Below are 11,844 nucleotides of genomic sequence, written 5' to 3' on the forward strand. Positions count from 1 at the left end.
CGGTGGGCGTTTCGGAAAGGCGCCCAAGGCTGGGTGCGCGGGCGGCGGTGGGGCGACAGGAGCAGCCGCGAGCCGCGCCGCTTTCGCTTCCCGAGTCCTGGCGCTGAGAGGCTGCAGCCGCGGCGGTAAGGGCGGGCGGTCGCACCGGGAGGAGGAGCGGCGACCGGCTGCGCGCTTGGGGCAGCCACAGAACGAGGAGGGAGAGAGAGGAGAGGCTTAAAAAACGCACACTGAAAGAAAGAGAAAGAGGTGGGGGAAAGGGAGGTGTCTGGTGCCACCACGCTGCGCTCTGGCTCCGTGCACTTCCCGGCTCCGCCGCTGCGGTGGCTGCGGTGATTTATGGAACGAGGGAGAGAGGCGGGGAAAGTCCCCCTGTCGCCCCTCCTCTCTTTTTCTGGCTCCCGCCTCAGGACCTGCCCCTGAGACGCTGGGGACCCGAGGACAGTCTCTTCTCCAGTACCAACTTCCCGAGGGAAGGGGACCACTGAACCTTCTCGGGGCGGGACAAAGAGACACCTCCTTGCCTCCGCTGTCACCACCTCCGCCCACACGAGAGATTCGGAGTCCCACCCGTTCTAGGTTCCACCCGTCAAAAGTCCCTTTAAGTTCTAGGACGTTCGCTTTCTGCCTGGCAGAGATTTGGGAAGGCGGCAACTACCATTGAACGTTCACTCCCTTTCTACGAGGTTCTTAGTAACAATAGCTCGCCCTCGTGGAAGCAACCGACTTCTTTTTGTAACTAGCTACTGTGTGCCCCGCACTGTGCTCTGGAGTCTGTATACATTATCCTTTAATCCTCACGACCTCCCTAGAAGTACATATCTTTATCCCAAAATTTTAGGTAACAAAGATTAAGGCTTAAGAAGGTGGAATAAACTGCTGAAGGTCACAGAGGGTTTAAAAGGCAGATCCAGAATATGAGTACAAGTCTTACTCCAAGGCTCTTGCTCTTAAACTCTACCGTTCTTTCTGTCTCTCTTGGAAAATGAACCATCTGATTCCATCAAGAGCCAAAGCAAAACCAAAACTGAACGGGATCTCATCGTACACACACCTGTTCTCCCAAGCATGGGCAGGCAGGGTTAGCCTTCCTGTTTGCTCCTGACTCCTGGTTCAGGCCCTCTGAGAAATCACCTGTTGAAAGCTCCTGATACAAGTATATGGCACTATGTGAGTGTTTGTGCAAAGCAGCTATTCTCCCCTCCATGGACTCTGAATTTAGAGTTAGTGAGTTCCTAGAAAACCAAGTCATGTCCAAAAAGATTGAAGAGCTTGCCTACCAGAGATGGTCCCACGACTAGAACCTGGATTTAATGCTCTTTTCACTTTACAGTGAAATCTTCTGTCTTAATTTTTTGATCATGTTATGGTAAAAACCACCTTTTCCTGGTCCAGCTTACCTCTAATGTTTCTCTCTTCTGAATTCCCCAGTCAGTATTGTGAGTTATATTAGTGTGTTTTCATTTTGTGACACTCTCAACCCTATATCTCCATGTAACAGGTACATCAGAATCTTACAGACCATCATTTAGTATCTGCAACGCTTGTTTTACTTAGTAGAACTGGAGTGAGCTTGTTAAGTGCAGGGCCAATCCCTTCACCTCCACCTGATCCAAAGTTGTCACAAATTTCTAAACTTTCCTGAAAGGCCTTCACAATGGCTTCTCTTCCATTGCCCCTCTTTGGAGTATTGGTATTTTTTGAGATTCTAATCCTTTATCATTTTTTTCCCCCACTCTATAGTTCTTTTTGAACCTTTACTATCCCCGCCCTCCAACTGTGATACTACTAGGGATTGAACTCAGGGCTTTGCACATGCTAAGCAAGCACTCTAAAGTTCTTTTGGAAATCTCTATTCCACACCCATGCCTTTGATTGTTACATCTCAGTTTCTGCATTAATTATACCACCCAGAGTTTTTGTGAAAAGGTTCATAAAGCCCTTAGCATAACATGTAGGACCTACAATGGCACAAAAATCAGCTAAGAAAGGCAATGAGAGGGAAGGGAGAATGGAGTGCACAGAACCTGTGACCCATCACAGAGACTATCACCAAGACCAAACTAACTCTGTTTCAGAACATTCCCATTCCAAATCCAATCCACATGTTCAACTAATAGTAGAATCTTTCCCCATTATGTCATGATGTATCAAAGGATCAATTGCTTGTTCTATATAAAGAGGACACTATTAACTGTGCAGCTATTTGAGCAATGGAACAATGGAAAAAAAAAAAACTGGTAAAAGGGTCACAACATGAAGACCATAGGCCAACATGAAACTTCTCTAATGGCCTTACTTCCTCCCCAGAGTGCTCCTGTAGCCCTTGCTCATGACTGAGCTAGATAACAATTCACTATCTGCTTCCTCTCCTCTCCAGAAGTTCTAGCCCTGAAGCCCTGCATTGTCCATCTGCAAATATTTTCCCATCTTGATGTTTCTCCAGGTGTGGTTTATCACCATCTGCAGCACAATTAACTCTCAGTTACTGTGTCTACTTTGGTCACTGGAACAGTCTCTAGCATAGTTTTACACTCGGAGTAGAAACTCAAGAAATGATGAACCAAAAATTGGAAAAAATTTAGGAAAAGCTATGAATCACTAATACTGTGCAAAAAACAAAAAACAAAAAAAACAAAACTGCACTGACAGTTTTGTTCCTTGAATGCAACAAAGAATGAACCAAGAGTCCTCGTTAAACTGGCTGCTCTTCTACATGTAGGAGGTGGATAGCTACTTCAGTGACAGGCTACCTTCTCATAAAGATTGACTGAAACATTCACCAAGAAAAAATCTGTGTCAAACTATATTGAGGTACTCTTAATTAGATTTCCAAAAATATGGAATGGAGTCTCCAAGCCACCAGGTTTCTCCTTTGTATACTCTGAGGTGAAAAAAAAAGGCCCAAGTTAGCAATAAATCCTCAGTCCCATATTGCTGTCAAACCTCCCATACAAAACAATAAGCGACTGCAAACTATACTAATAAGGAACTCAGGGAGCTCAGAAAAATAGAACCAGTAACTCAGCAGAATTCAGCACAGGGTTGTTAACTTCTATGAGAATATGAATGGCAGCAATTATGATTTATTATTAAATAAATGGAAATGGCTAATAATCTAAATTGAATCCTATAATAGATCCTCCCAGTTTTCATATTTCTCCTGAAGATGTTGCAAATCATCATATTTCCCATTTCCTTTCTATTTGGGGACCAGTGAAGATAGAATAACAGTAGTAGATATAAGTTTCTGAGACATTACCATGGGTTGGGTATTACTATATTGCAAGCAATGTTTCATTCCTGAGCCCTTAGTATATTTCTTATATCCTAGCATTTAAGTATCAAAACAGAGAAGACAAAATTTTCTAAATCTATTCACAGGAAAGTACGGAACTTGACCATATACGTACAGGCTACTAAATGGTAGAGCTGGGATGGAAACTTATGACTTCAAACTCAATTCTTTTTTGTTTAATATTTTTTTAGTTGGATCTTTTATTTCATTTATTTATTTATTTATATGCAGTGCTGAGCATTGAACCCAGGGCCTCACACATGCCAGGCAAGTGCTCTACCACTGAGCCACAACTCCAGCCCCCAAACTCAATTCTTTTGCCAATTTTATTGTGTACCTCTCAGAAAAAAAAAAAAAAAGAAAAAGAAAAGAAAGAAAGAAAGAAAGAAAAAGAAAGAAAGAAAGAAAGAAAGAAAGAAAAGGCAATCAAGGGCTGGGGATGTGGCTCAAGCGGTAGCACGCTCGCCTGGCATGCGTGCGGCCCGGGTTCGATCCTCAGCACCACGTACAAACAAAGATGTTTTGTCTGCCGAAAACTAAAAAAAATAAATAAATATTAAAAATTCTCTCTCTCCCTCTCCCTCTCTCTCACACACACTCTCTTTAAAAAAAAAAAAAAAAATTCTCTCTCTCTCTTAAAAAAAAGAAAGAAAGAAAAGGCAATCAAAATAATTGGCAACATGGATCCTGGCATAAGAAAACATCCTTATATCCAAAGCATCTCAATTTTTTCCTATATATTTCAACAAGCACTTTTTGAGCATTTGCTATGTACCAGTAATTTTGCTGGATGTTAGAGGTACAAAGATGAATACAATTGCTTGTCCTTAAAAACTTAACAGTCACTGAGGAAGACAGAATTTTTCCTCCCTGGTACTTGGAATTGAACTCAGGGTCACTTGACACAAGCTACATCCCCAACCCTTTTTTATTTTTCATTTTGAGACAGGGTCTCACTACATTGCCCAGACTGGCCTCAAACTTGAGATCCTCCTGCCTCAAACCTTCCAAGTAGCTGGGATTACATGTGTGCACCACAGTGTCCAGAAAAGAGAATTTGGGGGGGGATGGGGGAGGTGACCCAAGGGTACCAGGAATTGAACTCAGGGGCACTTGACACCTAAACCACATCTCCAGCCCTATTTTGTATTTTATTTAGAGACAGGGTCTCACTGAGTTGCTTAGTGCCTCGCTTTTGCTGAGGCTGGCTTTGAATTCATGATCCTCTTGCCTCAGCCTCCCAAGCCACTGGGATTAAAAGAGAATTTTAAGAGATGATATTACCTACAGCAAGTGTCTCAGGGGCTTTTTAACTACTTGTTATTCCCTGTGTCTTGAACATTCTTCCTCCAAATATCGGAACTTCATTGTCAAGAACCATGAAGGACTTGAGGCTTTTTACCATATTTGCAAGTCAACAATTCAGTTCACTACAGCCTCTTGGATGCTGACAGAATACATGAGATTCCCACATTAAAGACAAAGGACCTTAGCGCTCACAGCAACAGCACTATCCAGAGCATCAGCATCCATGCCTAGGCTCCAAGGTCTGACTCCCACAGGCAATGTGAAGAGAGCCAGGTGATACCTGCATACATCAGGCAGCACTGAAGGAGTGGAACCCCAAGCTTAGATAACCTGAATCTTCTATAATGAAATGCAAACAAAAGTGCCCACTGCCCTAGAAGGAGATATCTTTAATGTACTAGACAGAAAGCAAATTTCCCCTTTGCTTCAAAGAGAGACACTATCTCTATCTGGCAAGACTGTTCACTAAGCAAACATTTTTGAAAATATAGTTCAGAACAAAAGAGCAGTTATTACCTTGTTCACTAGGCATGCAGAAAGCCCCCCCCCCCAAAAAAAAAAAACATGGAAAATTGTTTCCTCACATCACCTAGTCTGTGCTCAAATGTGGGGGAAATCTTCCCTGGCTACTCCAGTTAGGACTGTAATCCCTGTTATCCAGGAACTGCCTCCACCCCTCCTCTCATTGTTCTTATGTGGTTTCATTTTAAATTAATAGAGATTTGCTTACTTATTCTATTTACTTTAAGCTCCATGAAGGCAATGATTTTTGTGTGCTTTGGCAACATGTCCTTAGTGTATAAAATAGTGCCCGACACATAGTAAATGCTCAAGAAATACTTACTGTATTAATAAAATAATATGGGAAGATCGAGAGAGGCAGTTGGGTACCTGTTATTCTGGGAAGCACTTAATATAACTGAGTAGGAAGGTCACAGAAGGATCCCTAGAGGACATGACAGTTGAGGAGTGTCAACAAGGGTAAATAGGTATGAGTCAGGGGGAAAGAAAAAAAAAAAAACCCTGGAGAAGAGAAAAGCATTCCAAAAATATACAAAGATCAATACAAGCAAAGAAGAAAATGAGAAACTTGGGGTTTCTACAGCATCAGTGAGAAAAGGCAGCAAATGAGGCTGTTGGTAAAGACAAAGGCTTGATTTTTGACCAGGGGACTTGAGCTTTCTCCTGTCAGCGATGGGGTGGCATAAGGGGTTTTTAAGTGGGAGAGTGACTTAGAAAGATTACATTTTAATTTGCGGATGATGGATTTAAGACAGGGATCCTGATCCACAGATTCAGTGGCTAAACTTAACAACTAAAATGTACCTAAATATTTCTGAAGAGGCCATTGAAATTTCTAAAGGAAATGTCTCATTTAGGTTTTTATTTAAAACAAAAAAATAAAAACACACCAAGAGCTTCAGCCAGATTCCTCAGGATTTTATAATAAACATAATAGTCATAACTTAAACATAACGTGGGTAACCTTAGAAAGCAAGCAACAAGGCCAGGTGTGGTAGTGCACACCTGTAATCCCAGTTGTTCCAGAGACTGAGGCAGAAGGTGGGCAAGTTCAAAGCCAGTCTCAGCAATTTAGCTAGGCTCTGAGAAGTTAGCGAGGCCCTGAGCAATTTAGTAAGACTCTGTCTCAAAATAAAAAATAACAAGATCAGGACATGTGGCTCAGTGGTTAAGCACCCCTGAGTTCAATCTCCAGTACTAAAAAACAAACATAACACACACACACACACACACACACACATACACACACACAAAGAATTAACTATCAGTTACTCATTTCTTTATGTTGAAGTCAAGTGATAATTTCTTTTCATGAGCAGCATAGTTCTTTTCATCTTACCAAAGTTTAAAATTTTTCAAAAAAAAAAAAGAAGTTTCAGTGTAGTAGAAAAATCAGTAAAGCAAAGCAAAGCAACTGTGGTGTGATCATCTGCTGTATGCAAGACACTGTGCTACTTTCTCTGAGTATTTCTTTCCACTGGGTAGGGAGGCAAGACTCAGAAATACACAAAGTGAAACAGCAATGAAAAATTTAAACCCCTTATTGGGGCTGCAGTAGGAGAAAAGGAACAAAGCAAACGAATTGCACAGGCACTAGTTGAATAGTGAAGTTATAGCTATATATGGAAATAGTACTAATGGCTGAGTTTTTGAGTTGTTACTAGGTTCTACGCATGATATTGTGTTTTAAATGGCGCGATCACATTTAATCCCTACAACTCTGTGAGTCATAGTAACAATAGCTAACATGTATTGAGCTCTAAATTCTAGCACTATCCCAAGCATGTTAAATGCTTTGTTTTATTTTATCCTTCCAACTAACCTGTTTTGTACCAATTAGAAAACCGAAGCTAAGACAAGACTAAATTTTGCCCAAAGTTTCAGAAGTAACATGTAATGGTGTCATTATTTAAATCTAGGTCATCTCTCTAAATTATGATGCTGTATGGCAATAGGTTGGTATTATGATCAAATCCACTTCATGAAGGAAATGAATATTCAGAAAAGTGAGCTTATGAGCACACATCTGAAAGCCAACCTAGAGGAACTTAACCACAAAATAGCCTGAAGGATCAGAAACATTGATGCTATAAACGTTATATTTTATCAATGTCATCTGGCCAACTTGAACTAGAGTTATTATATGAGTAACTTTATGGTAAATGGGGCAAACCAGATTCAGATTTTAAACCAAATTCAGATTTTAAAATTTTTATCACTGACTCACACCAGGGACTTTGCTACAAACTAGGGAGCAAGGCATACCATTAGCAGTTTACAGCTTCATGGTAAAGACAGATACTGAAACAGCAGCTGCAAAACCAGGTAATGCCCAGTGAGGAAATTTACAAAAGGCAGACACTATGGTGCACACTTTCAGATCAGTGCTCATTTGTTCCAAGTATTGAAGAATTCTAGAATACCTGCTGCAGTATGTACTGTGACTTCACTACGTCCTCAGGGCTCAAGAAACCTTAGTACCCGAGTAAGCCCTCGCCAGCACTGTATTAACACCCTTGGGAAGCTTCCAAACAAGTCCAGGGGAACTTGCATTTCACTTGCCGTTCATCACTCCTGTTTTCCCTGGTCCACTTAAGTCCACTTTTGACTCCAGATTCTCACCTTCAGCATTCCTGGGTTTGATAAGCCATGTTGGACCCACTCCTTCAGTATTTCCCTCACACCCATTTGGATTTTTCACCCTCTGGCACTAGTCATCCTTCCCCTCAACTCATAGCACGGACTGGGCAGATCTGCTTCCTCCCTGGCCATTCTCATATGAGAGCGGATTCAAAGTTCAACCTGAGGGTGTGAAGGTTGAAATTAAAGTCATTTGTTAGATCTCTTTTTTGAACCTGATTAAATCATTTTATTCTCCATTATGTATTTATCAGTGAACCCACATTATCTTCAGGATGAAATGAAAATTTTTAATAACACAAGGACTTGCACAAGCTGGATCTAACATCTCTCCCTGTTTCCCCAACCAACCTCTTGCCCTCATGCACCTATATTCTGTACATCAGTTGAAACAAGCTACTCAAATCTCTGACTATAATGCCTTGCTTCTACACTTCCCTGTCTGTCCAGTTGTTTCATCTGCTTGGAATCTCTTTTTCCTACCTACCTAAGGATCTCTTATTTTTGGAGATTTAGCTGGTGCTTAAGTTAGCTTTTTCATCACCATCACCAAAACACCCAACAAGAACAACTTAAAGAAGAAAAAGTTTATTTGAGGCTCATGATTTCAGAGATATCAGTCCGTAGATGAACAATTCCATTGTTCTGGGCCCATGATGATACAGCACATCATGGAGCAAGGGCCCAGTGGAGAACTGCTCATCTCATAGTGGGGCCAGGAAGCAGAGAGAGGCAGAGGGGGAAGGAACCACAGGACTCCTGATTCTTCCAGCACATATGCCCAATGACCCACCTCCTCTAGCCACACGTCACAGTTACTACCCAGTCAGGCCATTCAAATTAAGACAGACTGCTTAAGTTACAGCTTTCATAATTCAATCATTTTACCTCTGAATATTTCTGCACTAATAGGAACTTTTGGGGGGACCTCATATTCAAACCAGAACATCCCATTCCTGGCCCCCAAAAGTTCATGTCCACCTCATAATGCATGATGTATTTAGTCCAACTCCAAGAGTTCCATAGTCTCAACAGTTTTAGCATTGTCCAAAATTCCAAGTTGAAAGTCTTCTCTGAGACTCAAGGCAAACTCTTGGCTGTGAGCCCCTGTAAGATTCAAATGCAAGTTACATATATTCAATATACAGAAGCACAGGGCAAATATACCAATTCCAAAAGGAAGTAGTAGGGGCATAGAAAGTAGGGATGGGGCCATAGGCTATAAGGACTCTGACCTGGCTACATTTTTCCTGACCTCCCAGCCCTTCCTTTGAAATCTTGGTGGAAACCTTCATGACACTCTAACTCAGCATCCTGTATTCCTGAAGAACCTGCATCACCTGGATGATGCAGGTTTGCTACCAGTTGTGCATTATCTGGGCCCCCTGATATCATAGTTGCAGCAGCCTCTGAGTGCCTGTGGATCTCAGCAAGATGAAAAACTTTCTAGGACCTCTGTGTGAGCAGGGCACCACATGATCTCTTCTTAAGGGAATTTTCTCTTCTAGACCTTTAAGCCTACAATGGGTGTGTTCTTGCAAACTCCTGAGGTTTTCTCAAAGCATCTTTCCTATTTTCTCCTGTGTAAAGTACTTAGCATCTCTGTAGGGAACATAATCACTTCAACAAGCACAACTTTCTAGGCTCCAGTTTTGCAAATATTTTTCTGGCAAAACTGTAAGTTTTAATATCCATTAGCTCTGTTTTCTGCTCCTGATTCTTATAGTAAGCCTGGCCAAAAGTTCTCGGCAATATCCATTCACTAACTGAATACTATGCTGCCTTGAAATTTCCTTCACCAGATTAATTAGTCCATCACTTTTCAGCCTCACACAAAATCTCCAGACATAGGGAAAAAATAAACAAGTTCATCACTATGAGTGGCCTCTAGTCCAATTTCCAATAGTCCTCCACTCCCTCTGAAATATTATGAGCAGAGCCTCCATTCCTATTGGCATTCTGTTCTTCTGAACTCCCACCAGAATTACCCACGAGGTTTTACCTACAACATTCTAAAAAATTTCCAGCCTGCCTTTCCAAACTTTTCAAAAATTCCTTTCACAAACCATTTCCAAGGGCTTCTGAACCTTGTAGTTAGGTAAGTCACAGCAATGACCCCCACTCTTAGTACTGATTTCTATTTTAATTAGCTTTATGGTTGCTGTGACCAGAACAACCAGCAAGAACAACCTAGAGGAGGGAAAGTTTATTTGAGGCTCATAGTTTCACAGGTGTCAGTCCATGGATGGGTGACTCCAAAACTAAGTTATGGTGGAAAGGCCTAGTGGAGAAAATGGATCAGTTTACAGTGGGGTCAAAAGCACAGAGTGAGAGGAGGAAGGGGCCACAGTAAGATGCACCCTTCCAGGGCATATCTCCAGTGACTGACCTTCTCCAATCATGCCCTACCTGCCTAAAGTTACTATCCAAGTCAGTCAATTCAAACTAGGATGGACTGATTAGGTTACAGCTCTCACAACCCTATAATTTTATCTGAATATTTCTGCAATAGCAAGAGATTTTGCAGGTCACCTCAAATCCAAATCATAACAGCTGGACATCCCCCCACCCTAGGAAAACCAAGCAAAGGTAGAAGCCACTTCTTGATGCTCCCTTAGCCTGCACCAGGAATCACCTTTTCACTCTGCAAGGCACATGTTAGCCCTTGCATGCTTTCTTAGAGGATAGTCACTTCCCTTAGGGGAAAAGCAACTTCTCTGAAGCTTTTTTAATATTTCATCTCTCAACAGCAAATGATACATAGTGGGAGCTTAATCAACATTTATAGAATTAAAGAATGTATGGATAAATACATTAGTGAATAAATGAATGAATGACTACATCATGGGGATTATTAAATGTTTACAGAAATACCATAGTGCATACTTACAGGGTTCAGGCAGATAATTGGCCATGTGGGACACATGTCGTACCTAACATGACCTCTTCTTTAGACACATGATATTCCTTGAAGATGCAGAAGAAAGCTATATAAACCATATGTTTTCTTCTTTGATAGGCAAAAATTTATTCCTTTTTAAAAATTTCCATATAAGGAGGCTTTTCAACTTTCTCCCAAAGTTCTAGCCAGTAAAGATTAATATTAAAATGTCAAATTCATCTTCACCCTATTGAGTTTTCTGCTGAGTTTCTCTCCCCATCACCATGAGAGCAAAAACCATATTATTCACATGTTCTGCTTATCACTTAGCACATGGCGGGTGTTTAATTAGTGTTAAAAGACTAATCATAATATGTAGACGGTAAGAGAAAAAGTTCTGCAATTTTAATGAAGAGTTCAATAACAATTTTCTTTTGGAATACACAATCAAGATAAATGTGATTTCTTATTTATATAACATTGTCTTTCCACACTACATCAGCAACAGGAGAAAAGTTAAGTTTCTGTCACAATCAAAAATCTATTTAGCGCCCGTAATCCCAGCTATTCTGGAAGCTGAGGCAGGAGGATTGCCAAATCAGCCTCTGCAAGTTAGTGAGATTTTGTCACAAAATAAAAAATAAAAAGGGCTGAGATTGAAGGTTGGTGGGAGAGTATCTCTGGGTTCAATCCTGAATACCCACCTGCTCCACTACCGTCACCACCACACACAAAAGGAATTCTGTTCATAGCCTTCCTTATTTTGGTCAGTCATTCATTCATTCATTCATTCATCCAATGGTGAATGAATAAATGTAGGCCTCCCCATATGTCAGGCCTGTCAGGGGTTATTACCCCAACTCTGTTTCAACCCTTTCAGTGCCCCTTTATTTTCTTCCTGAGAAGTTCCTTGTAATTTGCTGTTTTCTACTGTCCTAATCCTGTCTACTTCTATAAAGCAGAGATGGCTTACTATAAATCTGACAACTACTTCTGGATCAGTATAGACATTGGCTGGGAGCAGTGCACCTCTGCCCTGATGCCCTCCCTCACATGCTGCCTCAGGGCGCTGGGGCTGAGGTCCACAGCTGGCACCACGGACCTCCTCCTAGGAGCCATGAGCAGTGTCTGCTAAACACAGGGATTCCCGTCCTCATTTGGTGCTGACAAAAAGGTGATGAAGGAGACACTATTA

The sequence above is a fragment of the Callospermophilus lateralis genome, chromosome 7 (assembly GCF_048772815.1).
Source record: "Callospermophilus lateralis isolate mCalLat2 chromosome 7, mCalLat2.hap1, whole genome shotgun sequence".
Taxonomy (NCBI): Eukaryota; Metazoa; Chordata; class Mammalia; order Rodentia; family Sciuridae; genus Callospermophilus; species Callospermophilus lateralis.